General features: G+C 37.6%; 1 pseudogene; it reads left to right on the forward strand.

The window, feature by feature from the left end:
* Positions 1-1,251: 1,251 nt before the first annotated feature.
* LOC118899506 overlaps positions 1,252-18,176 on the forward strand; it is a 76,225-nt pseudogene continuing 59,300 nt past the window's right edge.

Genomic DNA, 18,176 nt, shown 5'->3' on the forward strand with positions numbered 1-18,176 from the left:
TCACTTAATCTCTGTGCTTCAGTTTCTTTATCTGCAAAATAAGGATGATAGTATCTAATTGGTAGGGTTGCTGTGAGGCTAAAGCAAGTTAATACATGTGAAGAACTTGAATCACTGTCTACTGAACACCTGATATGATATTAACAATTCATATTATTAAAACACGTTCCAAATCTAAAATGCTGTAATTTAGAGAACCTTACAATGGCCCATAATCAAGGACCAAAATGGTGAGATGCAGCTTATAGAAGCTCATAGAATGTAAGATGTCCGGGGCTGGAAAGGTCTTTATAGACCATCTATTTGAGTCTTCTTGTTTTGCAGATGAGGAAACCAGGGTTCAGAGAAAGGAAGTGACTTGACCTACCACTAATGAGTCAGGATCAACTGACTCATTAGTGGTAGAACCAAGACTATTAACTCTGATGAAAGTTCTTTCTGCCCCTCCCTTACTGTAGATCAGTGAAAAGCCTTTAATCATGGCTTAATTTACTACTCCGTCTACGCAGACCTAGATCCAACACTGGGCTCTGTAAATACACATGTGAATTTTTATCACAGTCCTTGTCCTCTAAAGGAGTTAAGAGCTCAACAAATAGCTAAATAAGCCTAAAAATATAATAATGTCCTGGATTTATCTACTTTTCCCTGTTTCTCTTGCAGAAAAAAAGAAAGGCAGGAGAAGGAACAGCCAGAGATTTCTCTTCCTTCAGATTTTGAGCACACGATTCACATTGGTTTTGATGCTGTCACAGGCGAGTTTACAGTAAGTCCTGGGTCACAGAAAGACCTTTGGTCTTTCAGAGTTCTGGCTATGCACTGTTAGATTTAATTCTTTCCAGACTGCCTGATGCCTCTGTCTTTGCCCAAGACCCTCATTACTATCTTCTTATATTCTTGAGAGGGACACGTTCCTCCCCTCCAGAACTGTACTAGAGCAGCTTTTGAATCTCCATTCCTTAAATAGACCTTGGTTAAGTGGCCCCTTGGCGTCAGGCTCTGTGCTGGGCACTGATGATCCAGAGACAAATCAGACATGATTCCTGCTCTAAAGGAGGAATAGCCTGGTGAAGGGGCAAACATCTCAAGAAATGACAGATATAGTAAGATATGTGTTATAAGAGAGACCAGTGTGGAACTCTGAGGGCAGAGAGAGAAAGGAATGACTAAACCCATCTTTAGCTGCTATCAGTTATCAGAGTTAGTTCTGAATTTCCTTCACGGTCCTGTTTGACTGTGCCTTGCTCACAGCCTTGCATGTCTCTCTTATTGGGGATGCCAGAGCAGTGGGCCCACTTGCTTCAGACATCAAATATCACTAAGTCGGAGCAGAAGAAAAATCCGCAGGCTGTTCTGGGTATATTGGAATTTTATAACTTGAAGAAAACCTCCAGTAACCAGAAGTACATGAGCTTTACATGTATGGGGATTGTGTCCAGGGCAGTCTAGGAGAAAAAGAGTGTTCCTCTCGGTGGAAGAGCTCCACATGCCTGTTGGTGTGGGGTGAAGGAAGAAAGTATTGGAAAGAGTGGAAATGGCACTTTCACTGAGATGGAATTTTGGAATTTGAGAGCCAAGATGATGGGTTTTTTCATCAAATGGAGTCTTTACTCTGAAACTGCAGGTATTTTATTTCATTTTATTTTATTTTATTATTTTTTGGGGGTCCGTGCTGTGCAGCTTGTGAGATCTTAGTTCCCCAACCAGGGATCGAACCTGGGCCTTCGGCAGTGAAAGCACAGAGTCCTAACCACTGGACCGCCAAGGAATCCCCTGAAACTGCAGGTTTTTAAAAAGTAGTGTATTTTATATATTTAGAACGTAGACTTTGTGCTCGAACATGTAGATTCTGACACTCAGTAGGTTCTAACAGTCACTTCATTTCTTCGAAGCTCAAAATGGGAATAATAATTCCTATCTCCAGAGTCTGTAGTGCAGATAAATGAGCTCACTGATGTAGAAGTTCTTTTTTTTTTTTTTTATAAATGTATTTATTTATTTTTGGCTGTGTTGGGTCTTCGTTGCTGCTCGTGGGCTTTCTCTAATTGTGGCGAGCAGGGGCTACTCTTCTTTGCAGTGCGCGGGCTTCTCATTGCGGTGGCTTCTCTTGTTGCGGAGCACGGGCTCTAGGCACACGGGCTTCAGTAGTTGTGGCACGTGGGCGCAGTAGTTGTGGCTTGTAGGCTCTAGAGCACAGGCTCAGTAGTTCTGGCGCACAGGCTTTGCTGCTACGCGGCATGTGCGATCTTCCCGGACCAGGGCTCGAACCTGTGTCCCCTGCACTGGCAGGTGGATTCTTAACCACTGCACCACCAGGGAAGTCCCAGTTCTTTATAGGTTGTAAAGCAGAACCATGGAAATGTAGCCATCATTATAATCTTTGTTTTCAATATTAATGAATTATGGGATGTCATTTAATGTGTATCTTTTAAGTAGGCAAGCCCATTTTCTTCCTAAAGGAGCTGATTTTTATCAAATGAAAAATAGGCCAGTAATAATAAATGTTCTTTAGGTATACTCTTTCTCTCTCTATATATAAGGGACTATGTTTTTCAGAATGTTTTTAATTGCAAAATTTGGATTAGAATCCAGGTCTCCTAATTCCTGGACCAGTACCTTTTCAGTTTCCCACTTGCTTCTAGTAACTCTATTTGGAGCACCTCCTTCCATAGCAGAGATATTTTTCTTTTCTTAGGCAAGTCATAAGAAGGTCTACATTTTTGGAAACTTGCCTTTTATATAGCATCTTAGAATGTTAGGGCAAGAAGTATCCTTAGTATATACCATTTCCAGTTTCCCCTTGTTTTGCAGATATTAGAGCCCAAAATGCCTTTCTAATGTGGCTACATTAATGATCTCTTAACCACTGGTCTTAACTCTGAGTCCAGTGCTTTTCCTGGTGTTCATGCTGTCTCTTTCAAAGGTGAGTATTGTTGGGGAAGGTGAGAACCAGGATGAACTAGCTAATTTTGAAGGATGCTTTCCCCAGCAAGTATCTGGCTTGCAGCAAAGGGCACAGATGGTGAGGATGACAGACTGCATCTTTTCTCATGCTGCATAGTGGTGCCCTGGAGAGGGTCATGCATGATCCTAGCATATTTCCTTCCTCACATCTGGCCTGCTGGGTCTGTCTCACTTCTTTCATTGAAGGCCTGGATCATTCCAAGGAGTCATTGGGGTTGAGGGGTGCTGGGTAGGAAAGTTTTCTAGTCAGGAGATTAAGGCTTGTGTTTTATAAAGTTTGTCATGGAGACATCAGATTAGAAGATGGCTTTGAAACCCTCAGCGGCAAAGTCTTTGGAAGAGTCTGATTTTATGTGTATGTGTGTATATATGTACAAATGCCATTTATGTATATGGAAGCATAGCTCTGTGGGTTTGCCTATGTTTGGAATTAAAGTCCATTTAAGTATTTATGAGTAAATATGGGTATAAATATACACATTTAGGTAATTGTGTGTATGTTCATCTGTGCATGCATAAATGAATAACATTGAGTGTATATGTATAGATATGTGTCCATACAGCTACTTCTGTGTGTATAAATTTGTGCAAACGTGTATATGTGCATGTGTGTACATGCACACATGTGAAGGATTTTTAATTTTCTAGAAGTTGAAGACCAGGGCTAACTTTCCCCTCTTCTCATACTACTAATTATGATAAACTACTTCAATTTATATATGATTACACATGCATTATCTCATTTGATTCTCATGATGGCCTTGAGAGATTGGTAGGGAAAGGATTATTATCCCGATTTTGCAGACTCAGACAAATTAATTAGGCTCCAGGAAAGTAAGTGACTTACTCAGAGCGACTCAACTGATATGTGATGGAAGGGTATTTTCAGCTTGGGCCCTTAAACAGTTTGCTGTCTATAATCCAAGCACAATCCTTCATGCCAATTTTTGTCACGTTTCCTATTTTTTTTAGCACTTTATATTCTGTACCAATTAGTAGCTAATGTGATAAGCAAAACCTAAACTAGATAGACAACCCAAGGTTCTGGGTTTTAGCCCTACTTTGCCACTGATTTATGTAATCTTGTACCAGTTTCTTTTCTTCTGAACCTTAGTTTATTTATTTATAAAATGAAGGGATTAAAAGTACTTTCTATTCTGTCATTCTGGGCTATAGAATGTGATTTTGATACATAGAAATTGTAAATCACGTTTAAAAAGAGCAGTGCTTACCTGTTTTTTATAGAGTGGTGATATATTTAATACCAGAATATCCAGTGCACAAGATGAAGGCATAGTATTGTACTTTGTTCTGTCTAAGGTGATGTACTTTTGGACAAGAAAAAATGTGAATCAATCCTGAATTGATTTCTCCAAGGTACAGATGGATGTTCAAGGTTTATTTTAAGAATGTATTATCACAGTTTATGTATTCATGATTTGATTTGTCATAGGACCAAAAAGCTGTACCTGGTAATTTCTTATCTGATGGAATTGGGATCTTGGACATTCTTTGGGCTTGGTTCTAGGTGAGAAATAGGTTGAATTTGGTAGAATTTTGTCTTCCTTAATTCCATTGGTAATGAACTGGTGAAGTCAGTTTCTTCTTAGACCTTTAGGAATTAAAGAATAAAAAGAAACACAATACTTGGTCCTTAAACTTACGTTTTTGCTATGATCTCCATTGGATCTATGTTTCATATTTCATCAAATCTAAGCTATCATTCATTGTAAGATGCACCATTATTTTATATGCCATTAAAGAAAAATAGTTGCCAGTTGAACCATGGAATGCCTTTGATTGTAGGACACATCTCTGTTTCAGACGTGTTAATGTGAAAAAATATGCATCTCAGAATCAATGAACTATGGTAATTATCTGCTTGCAGGAAGTTGGATCTCTTCTTAGAAAATAAGACCCTGCCTTTGATTAGACTTGAGATGATTAAAGCCTCTCTTTTCCTAAGGCTTAGTCTTTCTCTCCCTGTGGGGAATAGACATGGATGTAGAAGGGTCCTCTCTAGAAACTGGTCATCATTTGTTATGGGTGGCTCAGCACAGTGCCAGCCATGAATTCTTTCCCTTTCACTTATAATTCAGGAAATCTCTTTGGCCATTGAGGCCTGATGATGATATAGTTGATGATATGGATACAGTTCTAGCATAGTGTTTAGAAGTGCACCAGGATTCACCTCTTGATTCCTACCAGTCTATGTGTTAAATAATTACTGGGCAAATTACTTAACTTCCCTGAACCTCAGTTTCCAAATCTATAAAAGTAGACATAATAATAGTACTGAGAGCTGTAGTGAGGATTAGAGGAGGTAATGTGTATAACATGTTTAGCATGCTGTTGGGCCTATAGTACCAATAACACTATGATTATTATTCTCTGGGCCTAGCAAGTGCTTGACTGAATAGGCTTCCTTAGCTCTCAAGAAAGGATTAACTGTAATTGTTTACTGACTAAATCCAGTGTCTTTTTTCCTTTGGAGGTAAATTAGCTGAGGATTATAGTCCTTCTAACACTTTGGTAAGCCTTTATTTCCTCTATTCTGATATGGGCAGGTGTGATTTTTAGGGATCAAGTCAGTGTGGTAGATGCAGAGCCTGGGCTGGGGGGTACTCATCTTCGTCACTCTCCTACCCTGGGCCTCAGAGTAAAGGACTTGGACTTAATAAACAGTACGCATCCCTTCCAGCTTTAGTTTATTAATGTTGTAGAAATCCTAACCTTGGAACCAGAAGAACTGGCTGCTAGACTCAGTTTTTCATTTGTAGATTTGAACATTAGCAAAGCCAGTTTGCCTTTCTGAGCTTCAGTGTTTTCATCAATAAAGTGAGCGTAATACACTTTGCCTTTCCTGACATGTCTTCAAATAAACTGAATTTAGAAGAGAATTCCTTCTTTTGGGTTAGTTGGGTCTACAAAACTAGGATTAGGACTACTTGTTGAAGGGAGCAGATTCTATTAATTTAAAGTCATTCATTCCAAAGTTGTAGTGAATGTCCTGTCACTTGAAGGGATATTATAGGAACCGTTGATGAATTGGGTAGAAAGTAAAATTAAAGGACCTCAAGGATCCCTCGGTCTCTCTCAACTTACAAATTCTGTTTTTCAGAGCAGATAAGACGAGATGTGGATGTATTTGAAAGGGTCTTATAAGCTGTGATATAACTGAGAGAATACTGCTATTCTTTTTTATTTTAACTTTTTATTTTATATTGGAGTATAGTTGATTAACAGTGTTGTGTTAGTTTCAGGTGTACAGCAAAGTGATTTAGTTTTATATATATATATATATATATATATGCACACATACGTGTAGCTATTCTTTTTTGAATTCTTTTCCCTTTTAGGTTGTTACATAATATTGAGCAGAGTTCCCTGTGCTATACAATAGGTCCTTGTTGGTTATCTATTTTGTTTTATTTATTTTATTTATTTATTTTTTAAAATAAATTTATTTATTTTATTTATTTATTTTTGGCTGCTTTGGGTCTTCATTGCTGCATGCAGCCTTTCTCTAGTTGCAGCACGTGGGCTTCTCATTACAGTGGCTTCTCTTGTTGCGGAGCACGGCCTCTAGGCACGTGGGCTTCAGTAGTTGTGGCACGTGGGCTCTAGAGCTCAGGCTCAGTAGTTGTGGCGTACGGGCTTAGTTGCTCCGCGGCATGTGGGATCGTCCCGGACCAGGGCCCGAACCCTTGTCCCCTGCATTGGCAGGCGGATTCTTAACCACTGCACCACCAGGGAAGGCCCGGTTATCTATTTTAAATATAGCAGTGTGTACATGTCAATCGCAAACTCCCTAACTATCACTCCCCCCCTCACCCCCTTGTAACCATAAGATCATTCTCTAAGTCTGTGAGTCTGTTTCTGTTTTGTAAATAAGTTCATTTGTATCATTTCTTTTCAGATTCCGCATGTAAGTGATATCATACAATATTTCTCTTTCTCTGTCTTACATACTTCAGTATGACAATCTGTAGAAAAGATGTTCAATATCACTGATTATTAGAGAAATGCAAATTAAAACTACAGTGAGATATCACCTCACACCAGTCAAAGTGGCTATCATCCAAAAATCCACAAACAATAAATGCTGGAGAGAGTGTGGAGAGAAGGGAACCCTCTTGCACTGTTGCTAGGAATGTAAATTGGTACAGCCACTATGGAGAACAGTATGGAGGTTCCTTAAAAAACTAAAAATAGAGTTACCATATGATCCTGCAATCCCACTCCTGGGCATGTATCTGGAGGAAAACATGGTCCGAAAGGATACATGCACCCCAAAGTTCACTGCAGCACTGTTTACAATAGCCAAGACATGGAAGCAATCTAAATGTCCATCGACAGAGGACAAAGAAGATGTGATAATATACATAATGGAATATTACTCAGCCATTAAAAAGAATACTGCTGTTCTTTATACCTGATATTGTCTCTTGTACGAAGGTGGTAATTATATCAATTTACTAAATCATATTGACTTACTAAACATTTGAAAAGTCCCTACACTTTGCCAGGTCCTGTGTGGAGAAGTGGCAATATTGGGATGAATCAGGCATTGTCCCAACTCCTAAGGATCTCCCAATCTTGTGAGCAACATGAAGGCACAAACAGTTACAGTGCAGCATCCTGAAACTTCATGAGGCCAGGAGCTATGTCTGACTTGTTAATTGCCAGATCCATGCATCTGGCAAGGAACAATTTACTGAATGAAAGGTTGGATGTATAAAGAAGGCTTCTTGATGGTAGAGTCTGAGCTGAATGAGTTAGTTATTTAGGTCGAGAATTAAGGAGAGATGAGAGTATTGCAGACAGAGAGAATAATTAGCATGTGCTAAGGCAACAAGGTTCATGAGGTAGGCTTACTCAGAGAACTGCAAGTGGTTTGTTATGATTGGAATGTGAAGTGTGAAGGGACTAGAGCTGGGTGATGAGGAGGAGGGTAGACACGTCTGATCATATAGGAGTTATAACTTTAAGGTAATGAGAAGCTATTGAAAAATTTTAAGTGGGGGTCGTACATTCTAATACAATATTGAGTAACCATCCAAATACTTTGAACCATGCTTCCAGAAGTGGGGAAGTTTACTCTGAGTCATTTATACACTTATCAATTATAAAAAATATTCACATATCTAATGCCTTGTGGCATACCGGGTCCTTTTTTATTCACGATCTCTTTTAATGTTCAGTGGAATTTAGTGAGGTGGTTTATTATCTTTGTTTTGTAGATGATAAAACTGAAATCAAGAAGGGTTAATAACAATAAGGTATCTGATCTGCAGTCTGTGTCACTTTCCCCTGATCCACTCTTTCATCAAATGGAAGAGATGTAATTAAAAGATGGGGAAGAATGTGCAAATGTTAAGATCTTTGGGAGTTTCTCCCCATTGTTGAACTGTAAATTATTGAAGAAGGGGTCTGAACAAAGCTGAGCTTTGCTTTGTGGCTCAAATGTCTTTATGTTTTTATAGGAGGAGTAACAGCTATTATTTATTGAGTAGCTAACATGTGCCAGGCACTGTGTTAATAACTTTATGTATGTTAGAATAATTAGTCCTTACAATTACCTTGTGAAGAAAGTATTATCCTCCCCTCTTTGCTGGTGACAAAACAGACTTTCCTGAAGACGAATAATTGCTTCTGTGGCAGAACCAGATTAGATCTAGGGTTTTCTGAGTCCCCATCCAGCATTCTTTTCACTGTGGCAGGAAACTGAGAAAGAAGATGTCAGAGAGGTCTTATAAAGGAGACTGCAGTAAAGCCTTAGCTCTGTTTTTCCTTGGTGAGGAGGAGGAGCCCTGGGGCTCGTGCCATATGGCAGAGAGGATAACACCTGCTTGGTAAAAACCTGTACTGATTTAGTATCTACAATTAAAACTACTCAGGCTGTCAAGGACATTATCTCCCCCAGTTCAGAATACTGTCCCTGTGGCTCGGGCCTCTTTATTTCCTTGCTAGTTTTATGTGGGGCATGTGGTTTGTATTGTGGTAGCATGGCATTGTTTTCCATATTGGTTTCACACAAATCATTCCATTTTATTTGTAAAATAATTGGTTGGGATTGTTATCTCCATACACAAATTAAGAAATTGGGACTCAGATACTTTACATGACTTGCTCTGTACCCTTGAATGAGTCAGTAGTAGAGACCAATACCAAATTCAGTTCTCCTAAGCATTTATTTATTCATGCATACCAAAAATATTTGTGTAGCACCTTCTTTGTGCCCAGGTGTTGGTGATACAAAATTGAATATGCTCTCTCTTAGTCTTTGAGAAAAAATTAACAACAGAATAGAGGGATAAAGGCTGCAAGAGAGGTACATGAATAATGTACAGTGAGGGTCATATTTGATGGAGTGACTTATTCTGTCCGGTATTACAAGGAAATTTGTATGGAATCGTTGGGTCCTCACTATTTGTTCATTTAACAAACATGATATTTAAGGTTCTTTCCACTCTAAACTTCTTTTATTTGTGGCTCATTGGTCTGAGATCCAGGTCTTTCAATAGCACTTTTGTGCCCAAATTCTCATTTATAAAATGAACAACTGCTATGTGATAGGCCTTTTGGGTGCTGAAGACTCAAGGACTGGTAAGGTCTTTGCTCTTGATCTTATAATTTAGTGAGTATTCAGAACATGTAAATAAGGATTTATAATACAGTGTCAGGTCAACACAGGTAATGATACGAGCCAGAGAGAAGGGCAATGGTTTCTTGTGTGAGGTAGCATGAACAAAAGCCAAGTTAAAGATTCATCATGTCATACCAAAGAACTTGGACTTTGTGCTGAAGCTGAGGAAGTATTTTAGATGGGAGATTAATATAGTTGGATGGGCATTTTAATCTAAACTACCATATTAGAAAGAATTTTGATCAGGGTAGGGTAGTAGAGTGAATTCATGTGTCTCTCTCTGGTTATGCTAAATTTCTTAATTTCAGAAAAGATACATAAAAAATGAACTCAAAACAGTGCTCCAAAACAAAAACAGGACATAAATGGACCATTGTCAGAAGGTTCATGGAAGATAGGAAGCAGGTAAAGTCAGACTGATTGGAGCAGAAGAACCCACAGCTTAATTATGTGGAGGAGAAAAATCCTAGAAGATAAGAATAATTCCAGAGAATATGGACTGAGAGAATATATATAAGAAGCAGGAATTAATCCTGGGTTATATTCATGGATAAATTAATTAAAATTCTGCATTTGAAACAGCAGGGACAGTCTCCATTTTTTTTTCTTTTTCTTTTTTTTTTTTTACTTTTTGGCCGTGCTGCGTGGCATGTGGGATTTTAGTTTCCCGACCAGGGATCGAACCTGCACCCCCTGCAGTGGACGCACAGAGTCTTAACTGCTGGACCACCAGGGAAGTCCCACAGTCTCCATTTTGCAGTGAGCAAAAGGTAGTAGAATTTTGATTCCAAACTTATACCAGATAATTTTTTTTCTTTTTTTCATTGAAGTATAATTGACTTACAATAGTATATTAGTTTCAGGTGTACAACATAGTGATTCAATAGTTTTACATGTTACAAAATGATCACCATGGTAACTACTTACCATGTGTCACCATAAAAAGTTATTAACAATATTGTTGACTATATTCCCTATGTTGTATATTATACCCTTGTGACTTACTTATTTTATAGCTGGAAATTTGTACCTCTTAATCTCACTCACACATTTTTTTCATCCCCCCGCTTCCTCTCTGGCAACCAACTGTTTGCTCTCTATCTATGTGGCTGTTTCTATTTTGTTATATATGTTTGTTTTGATTTTTAGATTTCACATATAAGTGAAATCATATGATATTTGTCTTTCTCTGTCTGAACTATTTCACTTGGCATAATACCTTTTAGGTCCATCAATGTTGTGGCATTTGGCAAGATTTTGTTCTTTTTTTATGGCTGAGTAATATTCCTGGATGTGTGTGTGTGTGTGTGTGTGTGTGTGTGTGTGTGTGTGTGTGTGTGTATGTATGTGTATGTGTATGTGAGTGTCTTCTTTATCCATTGATCTATTGATGGACACTTAGGTAGCTTGTTATATCTTGGCTAGGGTAAAGAATGTTGCAATGAGCATAGAGGTGCATATATCTTTTCCAATTAGTGGTTTTGTTTTCTTTGGGAAAATACCCAGAAGTGGAATTGCTGGATCATATGGGAGTTCTATTTTTTGATATTTGGGGGAATATCCATATTGTTTTCCTAGTGGCTGCACTAGGACTGCAATTTACATTCCCACCAACAGTGCACAAGTTTTTTGTTTTCTCCACATCCTTGCCAACGCTTGTTATTTCTTGTCTTTTTGATAAAAGCCATTCTGATAGGTGTGAGATGGTATCTCATTGTGGTTTTGATTTGCGTTTCCCTGATGATTAGTGACACTGAGCATCTTTTCATGTGTATGTTGGCCATCTGTATGTCTTCCTTGGAAAAATGTCTATTAAGGACCGCTGAATTTTTGTTTTTGTATGTTGAGTTGTATGAGTTCTTTATATATTTTAGTTATTAATCCCTTATCAGATATGTCATGGCAAAGAGATCTTCCCACTGAGTAAGCTGCCCTTTCCTTTTGTTGATAATTTCTTCTGTTGTGCAAAAGATTTTTAATTTGATATAATCAATTTTGTTTATTTTTTGCTTTGTTTCCTTGCCTGAGGAGACATATACAAAAAAAAAAAAAAAAGAATATTGCTAAGACCAATGTTACAGAGTGCACTGCCTAAGTTTTCTTCTAGAAGTATTTTGGTCTCATCTTATGTTTAAGTATTTAATCCATTTTGAGTTTATTTCTATATATGGTGTGAGAAAATAATACAGTTTGATTCTTTTGCAGGTAGGTGTCCAGTTTTCTCAACACCATTTATTGAAGAGGCTATCTTTTCCTTATTGTATACTTTTGCCTTTTTTTGTCATAGATTAATTGACCATATGAGTGTGGGTTTATTTCTAGGCTCTCTGTTCTGTTGCATTGATCTATGTGTCTGTTTTTGTCCCAGTACCATATTGTTTTGATTACCGTAGCTTTGTAGTATAGTTTGAAGTCAGGGATCATGATACCTCCAGCTTAGTACTTCTCTCAAGAATGCTTTGGATATTCAGGGTCTTTTGTGTTTCTGTACAAATTTTAGAATTATTTGTTCTAGGTCTGTGAATAATGCCATTGGTATTTTGACAATGATTGCTTTGAATCTGTAGATTTCCTTGGGTGGTAAGTTTATTTTAACAATATTGATTGTTCTGTTCACGAGCATGGTGTATCTTTCCCTTTGTCGGCGTCATCTTCAATATCTTTCATCAGTGTCTTACAGTTTTCCAAGTACAGGTATTTAACCTCCTTGGTTAGATTTTTTTTTTAAATTTATTTATTATTTATTTATTATTTATTTTTGGCTGTGTTGGGTCTTCGTTTCTGTGTGAGGGCTTTCTCTAGTTGCGGCAAGCAGGGGCCACTCTTCATTGCGATGCACGGGCCTCTCACTATTGCGGCTTCTCTTGTTGCAGAGCACAGGCTCCAGATGCGCAGGCTCAGTAGTTGTGGCTTACGGGCCTAGTTGCTCCACGGCATGTGGGATCTTCTTGGACCAGGGCTCGAACCCGTGTCCCCTGCGTTGGCAGGCAGATTCTCAACCACTGCGCCACCAGGGAAGCCCCTCCTTGGTTAGATTTATTCCTCGTTATTTTATTCTTTTTGATTCAATTGTAATTGGACTGTTTTCTTAATATCTCTGTCTGATTGTTCATTGTTACTGTATAGAAATACAAGATTTCTGTATATTAATTTTGTATTCAGCAACTTTTCTGAATTCATATGTTATTTCTAATAGATTTTTGTGGCATTTTTAGTTATATACAAGGGAACTCCCATAATACTATCAACTGAATTTCAGTAGAAATTTTGTAGGCCAGAAGGGAGTGCCATCATATATTCAAAGTGAATTCTAACAAACACTTAAAGAAGAGTTAACACAAATTCTTCTCAAACTATTGAAAAATAATTACAGAGGAAGGCCTGCTTCTGAACTCTTTCTATGACACCAGTATCACCCTAATATTAAACCAAATAAAGACCCCCCGAAAAAGAAAATTACAAGCCACTATCACTGATGAACATAGATGCAAAAATCCCCAACAAAATATCAGCAAACTAATTTCAACAACACATTAAAAGAATCATACGTGATAATGAAGTGGGATTTATCCCAGGGATGCAAGCATGGTTCAATATCCACCAATCACTCAGAGTGATACACCACATTAACAAACTGAAGAATAAAAATCATATGATTATCTCAATAGATGCAGAAAAACTTTATGACAAAATTCAACATCCATTTGTAATAAAAATTCTCAACAAAGTGGCTACTGAGAGAACATACCTCAACATAATAAAGGCCATATATGACAAGCCCACAGCTAACATCGTACTTGATGGTGAAATGCTAAAAGTACTTCCTGTAAGATCAGGAACAAGACAAGTATGTGCACTCTCACCACTTCAATTCAACATAGTATTGGAAGTCCTAGCCAATCTGACAAAATAAATAAAAGGAATCCAAATTGGGAAGGAACAAGTAAAACTCACTGTTTGCAGATGACAGGATACTATGTATAAAAAATTCTAAAATAAATAAATAAATAATTTAATTAATTAATTAATTAATTTGGCTGTTTCGGGTCTTATTTGCGGCACAGGGGATCTTCATTATGACATGTGGGATCTTCATTGTGACATGTGGGATCTTTCATTGAAGCGTGGGCTTCTCTAGTTGCGGCACGCTAGCTTCTCTCTAGGTGTGGTGTGTGGGTTCCAGAGTGTGTGGGCTCAGTAGTTGCAGCGTGCAGGCTCTCTAGTTGTGGCACGCTAGCTCCAAAGCACGTGGGCTCAGTAGTTGTGGCGTGTGGGCTCTCTAGTTGTGGTGTGTGGGCTCCAGAGCACACAGGCTCAGTAGTTGCAGTGCACGGGCTCTCTAGTTGTGGTGAGCAGGCTCTAGAACACATGGGCTCAATAGCTGTGGCATGCGGGCTTAGTTGCCCTGTGGCATGTGGGATCTTAGTTCCCTGACCAGGGAGCAAACATGTGTTCCCTGCATTGGAAGGCAGATTTTTAACCACTGGACCACCAGGGAAGTCCCAGTTTTCTTTATTTTTGTGTTTAGAATTTAGGCTGTTCAGATCCAGCGAAGAATCTTCTGATCTGCTGCTTTGAGAATAAAAGTTTCAGTAATATTTCAGGAGCACAGTAAGGTAAGAGGGTTAGGGATCTCAGCATTAGTGTGCATATATTTACTTTATTACCCTGTTTTTCCTATGATACTCTTATATTTAACTGTACTTTACATTCCCTAATCCAGAAATCCTGTGTTTTTCCCTCTCCAGAGAATAAACCTCCAATTTTCTGCTGAGGAAGGTGTAAGCAATCACTCAGTGTTATAGAGTAGGGAAAGAGTTTGGGGATCTAACTGCATTTAAATAACTTTCATTGAATCTACCTTTAGTACCCCCCACTCCTGCTCCACTCCTCCAGTTTCAGAAGCATATGGTGCTACCAATTCCTGAACCTTTTGAGGATTCTGAAGCATAGATATATAAATTGGTCTTCAGTTTTGCCCACTGTCAGCATTGGATTCCTCCTTGAGTTATTTACTGCTCACCAATATGTCATCGCCTCCTTTGCTGATCTTGTCTCCTTTCCTGTTCTCCCCAAACTTCTAGGTTTAATGGCTTTAAAAGACCATGCCTATGTTCAATCTGCCATCTTTACCAGGCATCCCTGAAGAATACTCACCTTTAACTCCTTATATTTCTATAATATTTAAAATATAATGAAACATAACTGGTTTTAAATAAAATTGAAAATTTTTACTTTATTTTTTAAATTAATTTTTATTAGGGTATATTTACTTTACAATGTTGTGTTAATTTCTACTGTACAGAAAAATGAATCAGCTATACATAAACATATATTCCCTCTTTTTTGGATTTCCTTCCCATTTAGGTCACCACAGTGCATTAAGTAGAGTTCCCTATCCTATACAATATGTTCTCATTAGTTATCTATTTTATACATAGTATCAATAATATATATATGTCAATCCCAATCTCCCAATACCTCCCAGCCCCCATTCCCCTCGGTATCCATACATTTGTTCTCTACATCTATGTCTCTATTTCTTCTTTGAAAATAAGATCCTCTATACCATTTTTCTAGGTTCCACATATATGAGTTAATACATGATATTTGTTTTTCTCTTTCTGACTTACTTCACTCTGTATGACACACTCTAGGTCCATCCACATCTGTACAAATGACCCAATTTCATTCTTTTTTATGGCTGAGTAATATTCTATTGTATATATGTACCACATCTTCTTTATTCATTCCTCTGTTGATGGACATTTAGGTTGCTTCCATGTCCTGGCTATTGTAAATAGTGCTGCAATGAACACTGGAGTACATGTGTCTTTTTGAATTATGGTTTTCTCTGGGTATATGCCCAGCAGTGGGATTGCTGGGTCATGTGGTAACTCTATTTTTAGTTTTTTAAGGAACCTCCATACTGTTCTCCATAGTGGCTGTACCAATTAATGTTCTCACCAACAGTGCATGAGGGTTCCCTTTCTTTCTGTGCCCTCTTCAGCATTTATTGTTTCTAGATTATTTGATGATGGCCATTCTGACCTGTGTGAGGAGATACCTCATTGTACTTTTGATCTGCATTTCTCTAACAATAAGTGATGTTGAGCATCTTTTCATGTGTTCATTGGCCATCTGAATGTCTTCTTTGGAGAAATGTCTAGGTCTTCTGCCCATTTTTTGATTGGGTTGTTTGTTTTCTTAACATAGAACTGCATGAGCTGTTTATATATTTTGTAGATTAATCCTTTGTAAGTTGCTTCATTAGCAAATAATTTCTCCCATTCTGAGGGTAATCTTTTCATCGTGCTTATGGTTTCCTTTGCTGTGCAAAAGCTTTTAAGTTTAAATAGGTCCCATTTGTTTATTTTTGTTTTTATTTCCATTACTCTAGGACGTGGGTCAAAAAAGATCTTGCTGTGATTTATGTCAAATAGTGTTCTGCCTGTGTTTTCCTCTAAGAGTTTTATACTGTCTGGCCTTACATTTAGGTCTTTAATCCATTTTGAGTTTATTTTTGTTTATGGTGTTAGGAAGAGTTCTAATTTCATTCTTTTACAGGTAGCTGTCCAGTTTGCCCAGCACCACTAATTGAAAACACTGTATTTTCTCCATTGTATATCCTTGCCTCCTTTGTCGTAGATTAGTGGACCAGAGGTGCATGGGTTTATCTCTGGGCTTTCTATCCTGTTCCATTGATCTATATTTGTTTTTGTACCAGTACCATACTGTCTTGATTACTGTAGCTTTGTAGTATAGTATGAAAATAGGGAGTCTGACTCCTCCAGCTCTACTTTTCCTTCTCAAGATTGCTGTGGCTATTTGAGGTCTTTTGTGTATCCATACAAATTGTCAAATGTTTTGTTCAAAAACTGAAAAATGCCACTGGTAATTTGATAGGGATTGCATTGAATCTGTAGATTGCTTTGGGTAGTATAGTCATTTTCACAATATTGATTCTTCCAATCCAAGAACATGGTATATCTCTCCATCTGTTTGTGTCATCTTTGATTTCCTTCATCAGTATTTTATAGTTTTCTGAGTACAGAAGTTTTGCCTCCTTAGGTAGGTTTATTCCTAGGTATTTTATTCTTTTTGATGCAATGGTAAATGGGATTGTTTCCTTAAATTCTCTTTCTGATCTTTCATTGTTAGTGTATAGGAATGCTAGAGATTTCTGGGTATTAATTTTGTATCCTGCTACTTTACCAAATTCATTGATTAGTTCTAGTAGTTTTCTGATTGCATCTTTAGGATTTTCTATGTATAGTATCATGTCATATGCAAACAGTGAAATTTTAACTTCTTCTTTTCCAATTTAGATTCCTTTTATTTCTTTTTCTTCCCTGATTGCCATGGCTAGGATTTCCAAAACTTTATTGAATAATAACAATGGTGAGAGTGGACACCCTTGTCTTGTTCCTGATCTTAGAGGAAAAGCTTTCAGCTTTTCACCATTGAGAATAATGTTTGCTGTGGGTTTGTCATATATGGCTTTTATTATGTTGTGGTAGGCTCCCCATGTGCCCACTTTTTGGAGAGTTTGTTTTTTTTAAATCATAAATAGGGGTTAAATTTTGTCAACAGCTTTTTCTGCATCTATTGAGATGATCATATGGTTTTTATTCTTCAGTTTGTTAATATGGTGTATCACAGTGATTGATTTGCGGATATTGAAAAATCCTTGTATCCTTTTGATAAATCCCACTTGATCATGCTGTATGATCCTTTTAATGTGTTGTTGGATTTGGTTTGCTATTATTATGTTGAGGATTTTTGTGTCTATGTTCATCAGTGATAGTGGCCTGTAATTATCTTTTTTTGTGGTATCTTTATCTGGTTTTGGTATCAGGGTGATGGTGGCCTCATAGAATGAGTTTGGGAGTGTCCCACCCTCTGCAACTTTTTGGAAGAGTTTGAGAAGGGTAAGTGTCAGCTTTTCTCTAAATGTTTGATAGAATTTGCCTGTGAAGCCATCTGGTCCTGGACTTTTGTTTGTTGGAAGATTTTCAATCACAGTTTCAATTTCATTACTTGTGATTGGTCTGTGCATATTTTGTGTTTCTTCCTAGTTCAGTCTCAGAAGGTTGTACTTTTCTAAGAATTTGTCCATTCCTTCCACGATGTGCATTTTATTGGCATATAGTTCCTTGTAGTAGTCTCTTATGAAACTTTGTATTTCTGTAGTGTTAGTTGTAACTTCTCCTTTTTTATTTCTAATTTTATTGATTTGAGCCCTCTCCCTTTTTTTCTTGATGAGTCTGGCTAAAGGTTTATCAATTTTGTTTATTTTCTCAAAGAACCAGCTTTTAGTTTTATTGATCTTTGCTACTGTTTTCTTCATTTCTATTTCATTTATTTCCACTCCGATCTTTATGATTTCTTTCCTTCTACTAACTTTGGGTTTTGTTTGTTCTTCTTTGTCTAGTTGCTTTAGGTATAAGGTTAGGTTGTTTATTTGAGATTTTCTTGTTTCTTGATGTAGGATTGTATTGCTATAAACTTCCCTCTTAGAACTGCTTTTGCTGCATCCCGTAAGTTTTGGGTTTTCATTGTC

The sequence above is a fragment of the Balaenoptera musculus genome, chromosome 8, assembly GCF_009873245.2.
Source record: "Balaenoptera musculus isolate JJ_BM4_2016_0621 chromosome 8, mBalMus1.pri.v3, whole genome shotgun sequence".
In the NCBI taxonomy this organism is placed as follows: Eukaryota; Metazoa; Chordata; class Mammalia; order Artiodactyla; family Balaenopteridae; genus Balaenoptera; species Balaenoptera musculus.